A 13,196-nucleotide genomic window follows, 5' to 3' on the forward strand; every position below is an offset into this window, starting at 1 on the left:
ACAGTCGGGCCTAGACTTGCCACAAGTCTCTAATTTATGGATTTTTCGTAGTACATTAGCGCATTTCGGAAAGCGCCACCAGCGTCAGTTTATGTTGAGAAACTTTTGATGAGAATTAGAGACTTGTAAAAGAGTGAGTCAAATCGAATGCAGACCGCTGGCCGTGACAAGCATGACGTAATTTTTAAGATGCCGTATTTGGCAATAGGGTGAATTTTATGACGGAAGGTCAACCAATCAAACGGTTCTCGTTTTGGTGCCAATGTATGAATGTAGAGAGAAGTCGGGAAGTTGGGACATGCTCCCGTACGTGCAGGTGTGTGGAATATCGTGGTACATTGTTAATGGAGAAAAAAAAACACCAACCAAAACGCCAAAAAAGCTGTATTCCAGACAATTTTTGTTCTGCGCGCAAGATCGAGTGCGTGGAAAAGCTGCAGTCTAGAAAGTATTTGGTTTGCGAAGCGCCTTAGGTTCACGCGAGGCTCAGTATTTTAAAGACTAGAACATTTATCAGCCCACCACTAGGCCTAGGCCGACGGAAAAGCTGTCATGCTCTCGCAACTGCGACACAAAATTGAAGACAATGTATACCCTGTCTCTTATACACATCTAGATGTGTATAAGAGACAGGATTTTACGTGTGACCTTGAAACTGTTATTAATTTCTAACTTGTCTAACTAATGTAAAGGTGCGTCAGTCTTTAAATTACTTATTAGAATTCTGTGTTTATCTTTCATTTATTGTTAAAATAAATGAAAGTGAATGATAGTAAGATAAAATGTAAACCATAAAGCTACTTTTTTAGGAGGGCTATAGTTTGTTAAAGCAAATGAATTTACCAATACCAGATACCATTTTTTTTTAGTAATTTTAAAAATACACCTTGAACTTAATTTAAAAATCAAATAAATAGCCCCCATCACCCCTTCTGTCTGGCTCTGTTGTGAGTGATTGTCAATGCACTTGTTATTGTACCTGCTTGACACTTTACATGGATCTCTGACATTAAATAATTTATCAATACTATAATATATAACTATTTTTAATCATAAAATAATGATAAGGTCTATGTTAAATGTGCCATGGTTATGGAAAGTAGTCATGCCTATATGAAAATTTGGCTAGGACATAGTTGGACAAACTATTTATAATTTTTTTAAAATGATATATAATTTATAATTATAAAATAAAATTGTCTTTATTTTACAGGTTTATCTCATACAGTTTTTACCATATACAGTACTGATGTTGCAGAAATTGTTGATAATTTTGTGATTAAAATTGATATATTGTTGTTCAGATCTATTTATTTAATTGTTTTGCAGGAATGGATATTCTGTGAATAGTCCAGCCGGATGATCCCGACTGACTACCGTCAAGTTATGAAACTTGAGACACTTAGCATCTGATGGAGAAGCACAAATTCCTGTATACCAAACCCAGTGTCATTTCGATAATAATTGTACTGAAATATACTTATGATAATGAACAATTAAATACAGTATGATCCTTCCTGTATTCTTTTGCATTGACGTTAAATTGACTGGTAATTAATATAGTAAATTGTTTGTTAATTAGTAAAAATATTTGTTTTTCCTGAAGCAGTTAATAGTATATATGGGAAAACACTGAAAGATCAAAAAATAAAGTTTGAAATGTAAAATCACTGTGGTTTGGATCATTTTTTGAGTTTCGTACAATGACAGTTACAATGTATTTTAATCCAAATACATGCAACTAAATTGTTTTCTCATTTACCTGCAATGTAGCCTTTTTATTTTTACAAATTAAACAGAATGATTATATTTATTGAAAAATAAATCTGATAGCTATGAAGATCAGAACAATTAAAAGAATTGCACATTTTCACCTTTTTGCCTATTTGTTTTATTTATGGCCCAATAGAATGCTATAAATATTGTTTGTAAATTTGGAGTTGCATATTAATCACTGTAACTTAGAAATAATACAAGAAAAAAAATTGATACTAAGGGGTGAAATTTGTTGTTATTAATTTAAGATTAAACATAAATGTATTGAAAAAGAAATGCATGTCATGTAATTAAATCAATTAGGCCTCCTTTTTTGGCCAACATACCGTACTGTACAATGAACAATAAATTAAACCTTTCTTATTAAACAATAATTTAGTACTCAGCTTCTCATCAAATGTTAATTAAAAACAAAAACAATTTGATATATTTATTCATTGTTTAAATTTCGGAAATACAGCTTTATGCAAAGGATGCAATTGTCCATAGATACGATGATATTCACCCATTCGTCGTACGTAGCAAATTGAGGTTCCTAAATCTTAGCAAGTTTGAAAAATTAAATATTTATACATTATTATTATTATTTAATGCTATATTAGCTCCAACAATTACATTACAGTATGTTAAAAGTAATATGTAGGCCTTTTTCAAATAGATGTCTGCAAACCCGACGTGAATATTGGCTATTGTGCTCTCTCTAGGCTAGGCCTAAACCTGAATGTGCTGAACCCGGCGAGAAAGCATGAGCTTGGCTGTATCATATCGATAATAATACTGTATTTATTAACTGGCGTGAAGTTGGTTACTTTCCATGCAGCACACTTCTGTTGTGAGGGTGCGTTTAAATATTACCTCCATGGTTGGACGAATTTTGTGATAGGGGCCTAGCACTCCTCGCGGTGCACAAGCTGAGCTGACCTGAATTCTCCTTATCATTAGCTGGGCTGAGGGGAAGCATAATTAGCATATTTAATTTATGCCGCGATAATTAGCCAATCGGAAATCACAGTTGTTAAATACGTCATACACCACGAAATCGTGGTGCCTGCACTCGAAATCCTCACTATTTTCCCAGTCCCTAATCCCAGAAAAAGTATACTATGGAACGCCATGCAAATAAGTAATATGGAACGCCATTTGTGCCAAAATCGATTTATTCTTAAGCATTTCAATGATTAAGACAAAGATTAGGGACTGGAACCCAGTCTAAGTCGGGCCTATCGCATCGTACTCTCAGCTGCTTAGAATTTCCGCATGGCTGGTTTTTAATATCAGCCAATTGCGTATCCAGTGAGTCAGTTAGCTAGCAACTTTCGATTTGGACGACGCGGCGTTCTACGACGGGTAGTGGAGCGTGAAACCGTACTGCGCATGCATTGGGAAGTCGTTCGTTGTGTGGGTTTGACAACGGGCTTCAAGCGATTTGGCGTTGTGTTGACTACTACGGCAACGCGAGTTTTATAAATACACGCTCGCTGGGGGCGCCTGCATAATTGATCACGCGCTACGAGGGAGCGCGTCTTTCTGTAAATCGAAACAGCTTTGATGATCAGACGGGAAGTGCATAGTACGATACGGAGCCCCTAAAGGGACATGGTTAAAGAAAATATTAAACTATTTCGAGGGAACGAAATAATATTTCGAGGGAACAAAATATTATTTCGAGGGAACGAAATAGTATTTCGAGGGAACGAAATAACGAAATACTATTTCGTTCCCTCGAAATACTATTTCGTTCCCTCGAAATACTATTTCGTTCCCTCGAAATAATATTTCGTATATGGTACGCCCGCAGTGCCTTCGGCGTCGGCTGTTCGTCATGGGTGGCGCAAGGATTTGCCCAACGGGGGTACCGAGGTCCCCTGCTGGGGGTCGATGCCTAAGACGGGGGGTCCGATTGCTCCGACGAAAGCAAAGTGGGTGTGGTCGAGCTTCGATTAAAAGTTTTCGACAGTTTATAAATTAATTATTAGTGTACTAATATGTAGAAAATACAACTTTTGTTTCTCCCCGACGAATTGTGCTTTTTCTCCTTGACGGAGGGGGGGGGGGCAGCTCTCCCCGACGAGGGGCCCTATAGTATTAGTTTATGTGGTAATATACATGCCTCAATTATCTTCAATTTTAGCGATCTAATCTTGCTTTTTCCACCGTAAACTCAGGAAAGAAGACATGTTTAGCGTTACGATTTTGACAACTCCACCGTACTGACCTGTTATATCTCAAAATCATAATTCCCGACAAACGACTGCGTTTACAGTTTGATGAGATGGTTTTGTTGTACATAATAGGCCTAAACACTTAATGTGTTTTATTGCTACATACGGTTCATGCCATGAATTACTAGGTCTGTTAATTATTACAGACCTAGTATTTTGAAGCATGTCATGTACATTTATCCGAATTACGCACCTTAAGGGTATTCTTCTCAGTAGCACTAACATACTTCATAAATTCGTTGTAATCAGGAACGTCTGGATGAATACTATAATGAAGAACGGAAACAAGCATCAGAAATAATATAGAGCAATATGCTGCACTGTGGTTAAAATAGCAGTCTGTAACCCATTGACCAGTTTTCTGTGGTTTTAAGCATATCTCTCCAAAATTACAACAGTTTTGTTAAAAATAGGATGCACATCTTAAAGAATACATTCAAAGGAATGCAAAAACAAAACAACATTGATATTTAATTAGGTCTAGTAGTTCTTCAGTTATATTGAAACGTTTTTGGTACAATTTTAACTAAAAAAAAACTCCATAGCCTAGTGAAATTTACCGCAATTTTTTAGTTCTTTGAAACAGTTGTGATAAAATCATCTTTGAAAATGGGGTCTAAGTGGTCATTGCTACCTTAAGTCAGTACAAACTGTAACAAAACGATTGATACCCAAATGGCCAACCGTTTCCCATGTTTCTTGAAATGGTTGTAGCTAGAACCGCTAGAAATGAGCAGATTGTAGCTTTAGTGTAATGTGATGTATTTATTCGATACCCTGGAATTGGGGACAGAGTGAATAGAAGCATTATATAACTGTATTGTCCGCACGCAGGAGATTTTGGCCCTAACTTATGCTCTTGAGGCATATTCACAGTGGTTCTTTTCTAATACTTAAATGTATACACTTACGGAATAAATCCCGACATTAATAACAAATCTAAAATAGCGACGCCGATAATATGAGTCGATCAAATTCTTATGCTCCAGGGGCACAACTTGCGATCATAATCTCCAGTTAGCATAATATCACAGTAAATCTTTATTAATGGGGGCACTCAACTTACTTTTTCTTGCGTTTGTCAACGATTTTGTTCGCTGTTCTGATGCCTTTTCCTTTATTTTATTTGAGGACGACTCAAACTTATTTTACTCGCACAAGAATTGTAATGAATTAATTAGAACTGTTAATAAGGAATTTTATGTTCTTTAGTAACACTTTACGCAAATCATCGGTCCCAGTAACATTAAATGGTAAGAAATTCTACAGGTTGAATCCACCAAATTCCTTGGAATTTGTATTGATCAGCGATTAGCATGGGACGTCCATTTACGTAACATAAGCAAAACATTAGCCAGAAATGTTGGCGCTATTCACATGATTATAGTGTTTGTCCCACCTAACGTTTTAAGGTTACTTTATATGTCACTAATACTTCCCTACCTAAACTATGGAATTGTTATTTGGAGATCAGCCGCTGATGTGTATCTAAATAAATTACTAATACTCCAAAAAAGAGCTATAAAACCAAAGCAAAACGGCTAGCTCACACAGCTCCTTTATTTTTTAAACATGATATACTGGCTATAAAAGACTTATATCATTTTAATGTTGGGTTATTCATGCATAGAGTTAAGTCTGGGGAAATTCCTCAGGGTATCTTGAAACTTTTTCCCTTAAACAATGATGTTCATTTATATTGTACGCGTCAGTCGTCGTCTTTTCATATACCAAAAGTAAGACTTAAATCTAGGCTTACTACTATTTTATTTTACGAACCAAAATACTGGCTGACTCTACCTCCCTGTTTGTAAGATCAAAAGTCACTGTCTACATTCAAGGCTCAACTGAAACGGTCAATTTTGTCCACATATCAATCAACTGAATAACTCTTTTTGTTTACTTTTTTCCTTGTTTTATTGTTCTTGTTATCTTAAATTATTTCATTTTCTTTTCACTTTGTGATTTTCTGAATTTTTTTTTTGTTCTTATGCATTAATTTATAAGTTAGCTACCAGACCTACAAAAGCTATGTAATATTTTTTTTAAAGCAAAATATTTAATTCGTGGGTTCACTTTTTTATTAGATTTTTCGCGCACATTTTTTGGAGATTTTTTTCGCTTTTTTAATAAATGTCTAATACGCTATGTTTTTGTTAATTACTTTGATTGTGAAAGAAAAACATTTTTATATAGCTACCTTGAATTCTTCTTTTGTTCTCTGTGAATGTCATTGTTGTAGCACATTTCGCGAAGCCCAGACCTTAGTTTGCAGCATTGCATTCCACTTACAGACAAATGACTCGCAATGTTTCCTGAACATTGTAAAAAAAAAAAGAACATATGTTTTGAAATTTCCTTAAGGTTTTTTGTTTCGTTGCTGTAAAGATTTTGTTGCTGTCCTGGGGGGTACTCAACTTTCAGAAATTTTCGCGCAAAATTAGCCTCATTTTCTAAACATTGAGAACATTTTGAAAAAAAAGACCCATTGATATACCAAATTTGACCCAAAAAGCGGGTCATTGATATACCAAAACCAATTTTGTTATTGTTATATATGTGTTTTGTCTTGCCACACATTTCATAAGCACTTGAGGTCTGGGGAAGTACATATATGACACATTTAAAATCAATACACCTTACTCAAAAAAGAATTGTACGCACTATAACACATTCAGACAGATTAGCACACACATCATCACCATTTACATAATTGGCAATCCTTAACATTTATAAACAATATGAATCTCAATTACTTTTATTTGTTTATGACAGCATTAACAGCAGATTTCCTTTAACAATTCCTCAATATTTTTCATATGTTCAGCATTATCACACAACACGGGCTCAAGCAAAGGGGAATCTGACTATCCCAAAACATAAAAGTAATGTGGGACAATTCTCTGTTGGGTGATCTGGTGCTAGACTACGGAATGCGATTCCAGAATATATCAGACATGAATCAAAATCTGATTTTAAGAGAGAAATGAAGTTACTTTTATTTAAGTAAATTTACCCATTATTTATATGTATATTTATGTAATTATTTATGTACTATATATTTTCTTCGAAAAGAATTTTTTGATAAATTTTATTTATTCTTTTGCTATGAAATGGTATATTTGATATTTGTTAAGTTGAAAAAGTAATAATTTTGTCCTATATATAGAATTATGCAATTGTTTTACGTTTAAAGGGGCTGGAATTGATTAGTGTTTACACTATTTTCTAGCTTCTTCCTATATATGGTTTATGTATTTATTTGAATTTTATATTACTTATACTTATTGGAAATAAAGTTGAAGTTGAAGTTGAATAAATAAGGGGTCATTGTTATACCAGAGAGCCGAAAATGTACCCATATTAGCAACACATCCCCGTATGGTCATTTGAACTGAGTATCCCCCGGGGGTTGCTGTAAAGCGACTGTGTTTGAAGACATGCACAAATGGTAATTATCAAACGTACTACCAATCACGTGTTCAAAATTTGACCATGTAACGTCATTTGTTGGGCAATCTTATTAAAGTATCTGTCTTTATTTAGATAGAAGCATTACTTATGCAAGTAGTTACTTACCAGAATAAGTTTTAACTATCGCTCTGATTGAATAATTAAGTCTTGTTCCACTCAGGTTAAAGTCATGCACATCTCCATTTTGCAATGTGTAGTAGAGATCACCGTCAACCCGAAAAACACGTGCCTCGCCATTAGAAGTCGAGTACTGAAGTGCTGCCCATCTTACTTCTGTTGGAAAAGACCATCCGATAACATCACCGGCCGTAACCTTAATACGTTCACACTCAGGAACAACATAGACGACATTCTGATCTATTGCACCAGCTGGAATATCGTTGATACCAACAATTTGGTACCGGTGAATAGAAGATATATCTGCTACTGCTCTCCACACTATTGCCTTGAATGGACGATGGTACTTCGATCTATAGTGCCATTCTGCGAGGGTGCCGTTACAGCTGAACGGGTTGTCTGGAGACACCATTGTCCAGTTCCCGCCGTTGACTTGTTCGCGACTGCGAACTTCCCATCCGGTGGAACATACTTCTACGTTACGAAACAGTTGGAATGAAAAAGTAAGGGAAACAATTATGAACAATTTACTATAGAAGCTAATGAGATGGACACTACTATAATTAATTCCCTCGCGATTGTCAAGAAGTTGAACAAGCATGTTCTTAAACAGATTTGAACCAAGGACCTCCCACTTTTGTAGCTTGACGCTAGAGAATCGGGCGAAGTATAACTCGTAACCTTGGGCCTATATGGATTACATCCTCAGTGGCGTATCTGGGGTCACTTGTCAAAGGGGGAAAAATTCTGGTGGTAGGTAAATTTTCTCGTTCAGAGTTTTCCTGGTAAGAGGGTAAAAAAGGGCCAATTTAGCACAAAATTTAATGTTTATATTTTTTCTTCCCGGTCAAAGCCGTCAGGGGGCACTCTGCCTCCTGATCCCCTTAGATACCTTACTGTACATCCTACGATTTGACCAATGCCACAGAAATAGCATTCTTGATTGTTCAGTGTGTAGGAGTGCCTGTATAGAGACCAGGAGGTCTGGATTAAAAATTCAAGGAAACGATTTTTTTCATTTCTTGATCGTGTTGATCATCGCAAGGGAAAGAATAATTGGGCAAACAAAATTACTTTGATATATAGGTTTCTCGGCCATTAAAAAAAAATTAGTTCAAATTCAATTTTCAAATTTGTCCTTCAAAATCTATTTATTGTATTTGAAAAGTTCAGTATCGTCTTTGGTCATCCAATTTCGCCCCCTTTGAGCCTTCCCCGGTGTTAGCCAGAATTTAAATTCGTCTTATTTCACACAATTTAACTGTAGTTTCTTTAAATTTCGGTGCCACTGTTATCTTAAAAAAAATACCATACATTATAAATATCGGAGCGACAGGTCGTGTCATCTTTTTTATGGTTATAACATTGTCCTTTTGGTTTTATTTCTTTCAAGTCTTTTGCGTACAATATAAAAGTGACGGAGATGTTCGGCCCGCAACTTAACTTTGAACATGCGGTCTATTCCCTGTAAACAACTAAACAACATGTTTTACTTCTCTTCATTATAAATATTTCGTGATTCCTCTCATGGTAACTCTCCTTTAAATCCTCCCGGCAATCACCCCTTGCAAAAATAATGAACACTCCTTATTCGGTTGTTCTAAATATTTTAATTTTACCTAAAACAATTTCAGATCTGGCATATAGGTCACTATGTCTATAAAATGTCTTATTTCAGTACAAGCCACAATCGGTACGTTTAAGTTATATGATAGATTATCAATGTATTCTCTTACCCTGTTGTGCATTTGTTGTCAAAAAGAAACAGGCAGTGACAGATATAAGGAATAACCAAACGTATTTCTTGAACATCATGGCTGAAAATAATGACAATATAATTAAAATGGGTTGAACATCTTGAAATTGCATGGTAATATAAAGAACTCACAAAATAATAACTCAGCTGTTGTAATGTACACCTACAGAAGCATTAATCATATTCAAAACAATTTAACATAGACAAAAATAGGGTTTTTTTACACGCATTTTGGTACCCTATTCGCCCAATTGCGTTCAGTATTAACAACACAACAGTGTTTTCAACGAAAAAAGCCCGAATTTAAAAGTTGCACTTACTTATACTGTATCACTGTTGAATAGTACAATAGAATAGTTGCATTTTAGTACAATACAGAAGGCTAAAGTTCGAAACTGTGCGATATATCTATGGTCAGCACTAGATTCCATCCCTCAAAATGACATGACTTCACTATACAGTCGCCTATCATCGGAAGCAACACCCGAGCGGTTTCCGAAGCGACGGCACTTTGACAGGTCGAAAAAAAACGATATGTGTAGACGTGTTTGTCATTTTGATCTAGGCCTAGGCTTATGCAGTTAATATTTTTAATCTGTTGAATGTTATATAGTGGATAACTGTTATATGTGGTTTTTTATCTGTTTTGTACACCTAGGTCCATATTTTGTATACAATTGTTTTGTGTTTGTGTTTTATACAGCAACTTTTGTTAATGTAATTTATTATATAATGAATATGGTTTTAATAAAGAATTTAAATAGGCCTACTGTAAATCATTTGTAAATATTAATAAAAACATTGTTTTTAATTATTATATATTAAATATACAGTATTTAGCTTCCTTATAAGAATTGTTTAAATAAATAATCCTTCCATTTAACATTATCATGATTGATTTAAATCCTAAATATAGCACACAATATCAACAGAAAGTTTTTAATACAGTGTTTCGATGAGAAACTATATTGTTGAGGGCGTAAATTTTCTATCGCCAATCGTAACGTAGAGGGCGTAAATAGCGTGGGTAATTCAGATTTGATGATGAATTCGCTGTCACACGTTATGTTTTTATGCTAAAGTAATTGCTGGTTTTATCTGTTAAAAACCCATTTCTGAAGTTTGATATCATGCTGTATATGATATGTAAGAACCATTTTGATTACCTTAGAGTAGTTGTCAATACTGTAAATCGTATTTTAATCACATTTTGCTTAGAAGGAGTTGCATGCCTGTCACACATGTGTAATGATAGCGGTGCTTAGTCGGTCCTGCTTGGACTTTATGGTTGATAGCTAGCCTAGCTTAATTTGGACTGTCGTAATACTTCTACTCTGATTTTATTGTATGTGCTACGAGAATTATATGTTTAAGTAAGATGTATTACATGAATATCATAAATTATAATCTATACCATATATTTTTATAATGTAAATATTAATATAATGGTTAATGTAGGAACTATTTTATGTTGCATCTGATATAATTCCTTTGTTTTCTGAGATAGATATATTATGGTTACATTGGCACATTGATATACATTTGTCAAATTGTGTTATGAGGTTTTATCTATGATGCTTGTTTATTAGACAACCTCTGGAATGTGTTCAAGCTTATTGTTTGTATTTCTTATTTACCATATTGCATTTATGTTTATCTTACTCCATTTGATTCAGAATGTATTACTGGTGCAATTACTGTAAACTGATGCACTGTACTGAATTGATGTGTAGTTGGGGAGATAAGTTGTATGTTCATGGTCTAGGATTGATATGTTATTGCTTACATAGTCTCTTTGATAATCTTAATTACTGTCCTTACACATATTATTGAAGACATTGCATTAATTTACTGAATATGTTTAGGCTTACAATATGCATTATGTTAACTTAATTAAAACGCTTATTAGATTTGGAATTACTGTATATTATGTAACTTCAATCATATTTGATTCTGATTTGAGCTTAAAGATCTGATGATTGCATTAAGCTACAATATGATTTACTGTATTTAGTTATGATACTATTTATTTAATAGTTTATACTTCTGGTAAATTTATGTTTACAAAATTTACTGATTACATGCTACCTTACTGTTTTACTGACTGATGTATTGTCTACTGTCTTTGATTCTTTCAGAATTGAATAAATATTTTATCTAGTAATTTTACTGGATTGTTTATCTCAATACTTTCTCCCTGCGTCTGATCCGATCCCTCGCCTCGCCATACAGTATATTAAATGTATTAATCTTCCTAATGTATAAATCATTTATGCAATTGCATTTATAGTCATCTTAAAATTCTAAATACTGTACAGTAAACCTGCTAGTCTCTAGTATGTTGAGTTTGTGTGCTTTTGAATACATTTTAATTGTTTAATTGTTTATACTTTATATAATGTACAGTAATATTTACTAAATTGCATATATTCTGAGAATGTAAAGCCTGTATATACTTTTATGTTTTAAGTCCGTATACAAGTCTTAAACTGGCAACATCTGGGGACGGTGGAAGTAGGGTTTCTTATTTGGAAGGTGGACACTGGTCCATCCAACAAAATTACATGTTGTTATAGTGACGATAATGCAAAGTATACTAACCTTCAACTTTCCACAAAAAAACAAAACATAGTAATAGAAAAGTGGTGAAATATAGCATTTAAATATAAATCCCAAAACTGAGCAGAGATTTGTGTGTAACCAGCAACTACTACTATTGTAACTCCGGAATATATTAATGGTAACTTGATATTACCACAGGGGCAATATGGGTCAGTCTGTCAAGATTGAGTGGAGTGGGAATAAAGTGGTCGATAAATCATGTACCGATTCAAAAAGCCCTGTTAGCGAAAGGTGATTCCTTAACACTGAATTCTGCTGTACAACATGATCAGGCTATGGAATCAGTTGAAAGAGCACACCACACGTATAGGCCTAGCCCAAACGAACCAACAACAGCACCAGCAAGTTGATGCTATAAAGTATAGGCCTAATAACATTCTAGTAAACAACCACATTCGAATACATCCCAACATGAAGCCCGCCAACCGTGACCCCGCCAACAAACCCCAACACAGCGTACCTGCGGAAATTGTGGATTCTAATGTTACCATGTGACATAAGGATGTGACATAAAGAAGTCCTCTCCTTAAAACTTCTAACCTACCAAACTTTGCGTATCTCAATATACATATATATTTCCTTAAATCATGGAAGTCCACTCGTTAAATTAGTATATATAGTATAGAGGATTTTGTCTGTCAATCTCAGACATCCAAATTTTAGGAAATTACGTTTTATGCATGCACCGACATGAAAGTTTTAACCTAATAACTTTGATATATATGTTTTATTTCTTTGTTGAATGGATTTCTTTAATAATAATATTACAGTCTAATATGACCACAACATAAGGAAGTCCACTCAGTAAATGTTTAGCATAATATTGTACAGAGAATTTTGATTGTTTATCAATATCATTATACACATGTTCGATCCAAATCACGTTTTATGCAAGCACTGACGAGGAAAGATTAAACATAATGATTTTGATACTGTATGTACATGTTTTATGTTATGTGTTGATTGGTCTTAGTTAATAATATTACAGTTTAAAAAAATTCATATTATAACAACTTGGTCATAATATATTTTATTCTTAAAGGAAGCAGAATAATGCAATTCTTTCAACAACTGTACTCGTACCAAAACTTGATTGGTGTGATTTTACTTCCACCAGGAAATTAATTAAATATGCATAATTGTCTTTTGTTGTCTTAAAATTTTAAAAAAATATAATAAAATGCCTTTCAATAAGATTATAAGAATCAACGCACATACATATTCTCCCT

At 34.2% G+C, this 13,196-nt stretch overlaps 1 long non-coding RNA gene across 1 annotated transcript; it reads left to right on the forward strand.

Moving 5' to 3' along the window:
* Nucleotides 1-10,426: 10,426 nt before the first annotated feature.
* Nucleotides 10,427-11,572, forward strand: LOC117121043. Its single transcript, XR_004447469.1, has 3 exons — nucleotides 10,427-10,491; nucleotides 11,022-11,093; nucleotides 11,484-11,572. It is a non-coding gene; the product is annotated as an uncharacterized LOC117121043 (long non-coding RNA).
* Nucleotides 11,573-13,196: the final 1,624 nt, after the last annotated feature.

Source organism: Anneissia japonica, unplaced genomic scaffold (genome assembly GCF_011630105.1).
Source record: "Anneissia japonica isolate Jap-2015-1 unplaced genomic scaffold, ASM1163010v1 scaffold1035_len235748_cov162, whole genome shotgun sequence".
Classification (NCBI taxonomy): Eukaryota; Metazoa; Echinodermata; class Crinoidea; order Comatulida; family Comatulidae; genus Anneissia; species Anneissia japonica.